Here is a 4,588-nt window from a genome sequence, read left to right as displayed (position 1 = left end):
GGTCGAGGAAGACCAAGGGGGCGAGGTAAAGGGAGGAATCAGACTCAGGGAAGGGGACGAACTGAAATACATTCTGAACAGGAAGAATCACACTCTGGGTATGTTCATGGGGGAACGGTACCACACCCAAAATATATAACCAGAGATGTGTTAGCAGAGGAAATGGGAAAGTTACAAGAAACTTTGATATCTGTTATGAAGATACCTGCTAGAGTAGAAACAGAAAGGGTAGAGGTTTATCCATCTGCTCCAATCACTCAGAATAAAGAAGGAGATATTAAAATATTTTTAGCATGTAAACCACCAACTTTCTCTGGAGAAAGAGATCCGGTGAAAGCAATGTGCTGGATCAAGGAGATGGAATTTGTATTTAACACTATCCGATGCCCGGAAACAGATAAGGTACGATTTATTGTTTCGGTATTGAAGTCAAATGCTTTATTCTGGTGGGAAGTGGAATCATCTACCAGAACGGATGTGTTACAGACTATGTTATGGATAGAATTTGTGGATCGATTCAGAAATCAGTTTTGTCCTAAAACTGCTATAAGACAAATGGAGGAAGATTTTCTGAAGCTGGAACAAGGAAATAGGACTGTACGGGAGTATACTGAAAAATTTATTGAATACTCTCGTTTTGCTGATTATTATGTTTCGACCGAATCAAGGAAGATAGAAAGGTTTATTTGGGGACTAAAGTCCTCAATCAGAGAATTTGTTATTGCAATGAACCCCAATACCTTTCCACTGACAGTAGAGGCGGCGGAAGTGACAGAAAGAAACAGGAATAGACAGTCAGAAGGGAAGATTGTTGAGAAAAGGAAATGGGAAGGACCTTCATCTTTTCGAGGGCCCAAAACTGTGAGATATGATAACCGAACTGAACAAAAGAGTAATACAAAAGTTCAGCAAGGTAATGATAAGATGGATCCGAGGAAGTGTTACAAATGTGGTGAAGCGGGCCATCTGTCCAGAAATTGTCCAACTAACAAAAGGTGTTTTAACTGTAACTCTCCGGATCATATCCGACCAAATTGTCCCTTGTTAAGAAATCCGCAATTGACAATGGGGAGTAATGCGTCGGGTAATCGGGGAAGAGCTACTGGAAATCAAGGAGGACAAGGAGGGGCGCGGGGACGATCCTTCCAAATGACCAAGAATGAGGCAGAAGCATGGCCAGATGTAGTAACAGGTACTTTTCTCTTGAATTCAATACGTGCTAAAGTGTTATTTGACTCTGGTGCAAACTCCTCGTTTGTATCACCATTGTTTGCTCAAACTGCATGTCTGAATTCTGTGCTACTTGAAGATAAGTTAGTAGTCGATACTGCTAATAATTAGGAAACTGTTACTAGTGTGTTCAATGACTGTTTAATTGTTGTTGAAAACATTGAACTCCCGATCCGATTATTTCTGATGCCAATGAAAGAATTTGACATAGTGGTGGGTATGGACTGGTTAACAAAGTATCAGGCTAGCATTGATTGTAATCAGAAGATGATCAGAATTATTTTGCTAGACCAGAAAACAGTTATTATTTATGATGACCGTCAGGATCATCGTATTAATGTTCTGTCAGTAATGAAAGCCCGAAAGAGTATTCAAAAGAAGTGTCAGGGATATTTGGCATACATGATTGATTTAAAGAAAGAGAAAAGAAAGGAAGAATTGATCCCAATAGTTTGTGAATATCCTGAAGTTTTTCCGGAAGATTTATCTGGATTACCACCAGATAGAATTGTTGAATTTAGAATAGATCTTATACCAGGAGCTGTACCCATAGCAAAAGCTCCATATCTTTTAGCTCCATCCGAGCTGAAGGAATTGGCAACACAGTTGAAAGATTTGACTGATAAAGGGTTTATAAGGCCTAGTATTTCACCTTGGGGTGCTCCGGTCTTGTTTGTCAAAAAGAAAGATGGATCTATGCGAATGTGCATAGATTACCGTGAGTTGAATAAGTTAACAATCTAAAACAAATATCCTTTACCGAGGATTGATGACTTGTTTGATCAACTGGTGGGGGCAAGTTATTTTTCTAAAATCGATTTAAGGTCAGGATATCATCAGCTYAAAGTCAGAGAAGAAGATGTTGAGATAACGGCATTCAGAACAAGGTACGGGCATCATGAATTCCTAGTTATGCCTTTCGGCTTAACTAATGCACCCGCAGCTTTTATGGACTTGATGAATAGGGTATGTAAGGAATACCTTGATAAATTCGTTATTGTATTTATCGATGATATTCTTATATACTCTAARACTGAAGAAGAGCATGCAAGACATCTTCGTCTGATACTGGAATTGTTGAAAAGAAAAAAGTTGTATGCAAAATTGTCTAAGTGTGAATTCTGGCTAAGAGAAGTTCAATTTCTGGGTCATGTCATTTCAGAATCAGGAGTACAAGTTGATCCAATGAAAATAGAAGCAGTTGAAAAGTGGGAAGCTCCTAAGACTCCATCTGAAATCCGTAGTTTCTTGGGATTGGCTGGTTATTACCGAAAGTTCATTCAGAATTTTTCTAAGATAGCTGTGCCATTGACCAAATTGACTCAGAAGAATGTTAAATTCCAGTGGGAAAGAGAACAGCAAGAAGCCTTTCAACTTTTAAAAGATCATCTCTGTAGTGCGCCGGTGTTAACTCTACCAGAAGGATCTGAAGACTTTGTGGTTTATAGCGACGCTTCAAAGTTAGGATTAGGGTGTGTTTTGATGCAAAGAGGAAAGGTAATTTCTTATGCGTCAAGACAATTGAAAGATCATGAGAAACAGTATCCGACTCATGATATGGAGTTAGCTGCGGTAGTATTTGCTCTAAAAATCTGGAGGCATTATCTTCTGGGAACAAAGTGCCAGATTTATACAGATCACAAGAGTCTACAGCATTTGTTCAGCCAGAAAGATTTGAATATGCGACAGCGTCGGTGGATTGAGTTAGTCAATGATTATGATTGTGAAATTCTCTACCATCCAGGAAAGGCTAATGTGGTGGCTGATGCTTTGAGYAGGAAAGAAAGAAGTGGAACCATCAAGACTGTGGCAATGAGAATGAATGTGATTCCTGATATTCGTAAAGAAATTCAGCAATGTCAACAAGAAGCTGTGAAAACAGAATTTGTAAAGACAGAAAAGTTGGGTAAGATGATCTCAACCTTGGAACAAAATGATGAAGGATTTATGTGCTTTCAAGGGCGAATCTGGGTACCACATTTTGGAAATATCCGAAGTAAGATATTGAATGAAAGTCATAAATCCCGATACTCTATCCATCCAGGTACCAATAAGATGTATCGAGATTTAAAACCTTTTTATTGGTGGCCAGGATTGAAAAGAGATATAGCACGGTATGTGGAACAGTGTCTGACATGTCTACAGGTTAAGATTGAACATCAGAAGCCTTATGGAAATCTGCAATCTTTGGARATACCTGTATGGAAATGGGATCACATTACCATGGATTTTGTTATGAAGTTACCTCGAACTCAAAAGGGGTATGACGCGATTTGGGTAATTGTTGATCGTTTGTCTAAATCTGCACATTTTCTACCGATAAGAGAGACATACTCTTTAGAAAAGTTAGCACAGATTTACATCAAAGAGATTGTTACTAGACACGGTGTTCCTTTGTCTATAATTTTTGATAGAGACAGTCGGTTTACTTCAAAATTCTGGGAAGGATTACAGAAAGCTTTGGGATCTGAAATTCGATTAAGTACAGCTTATCATCCGCAAACTGATGGGCAGAGTGAAAGAACTATTCAGACTCTCGAAGATATGTTAAGAAGTTGTGTTATTGATTTTGGGGGATCGTGGGAAGATCACTTGCCATTGATAGAGTTTGCATACAACAATAGTTATCATTCTAGCATCCAGGCGGCACCGTATGAAGTATTGTATGGACGTAAATGTCGAACGCCGTTGTGTTGGAATGATCGTGGGTGAAATTGTTCAAGAAACTTCCGCGAAAGAATCAAAACAGCACAAGATCGCCAGAAAAGCTATGCTGATAACCGTCGAAAATCCATTGAATTTGATATCGGCGATTTTATAATGTTAAAAGTTTCGCCATGGAAAGGTGTTATCAGATTCGGGAAGAAGGGAAAGCTCAGTCCGAAGTATGTGGGGCCGTTCAGAATATGTAAGCGAATTGGGCCAGTAGCATATCAGTTAGAACTGCCAGATGAACTGAGTTTGATTCACAACACTTTTCATGTGTCGAATCTGCGGAAATGCTTGGCTGATCCGAATTTAGCTGTACCTTTACCAGAAATTCAATTAGACAGTAAATTGAACTTTGTGGAAACACCAGAAGCCGTAATTGACAGAAAGATCAGGGTGTTGAGAAATAAAGAGATAAGTCTGGTTAAAGTACAGTGAAAGTATCACAAAGGACCAGAAGCGACATGAGAATTGGAATCAAAGATGAGACTGGAATACCCCTGGCTTTTTGATTAAAGGAATTCCGGGACGGAATTCTCTTGAGGGGTGGATAATGTGATAACCAGATCCTGGTTATTACCCAAGGTATTTAATACGTGATTATTTGATTAAATGATTACGTGATAGCATGATATGTTTGATACATGCT

This window comes from Cynara cardunculus (genome assembly GCF_001531365.2).
Source record: "Cynara cardunculus var. scolymus isolate 2C chromosome LG 3, CcrdV1, whole genome shotgun sequence".
In the NCBI taxonomy this organism is placed as follows: domain Eukaryota; kingdom Viridiplantae; phylum Streptophyta; class Magnoliopsida; order Asterales; family Asteraceae; genus Cynara; species Cynara cardunculus.
The sequence above is the reverse complement of the archived record's forward strand: the minus strand, read 5'-3'. Positions refer to the sequence as shown.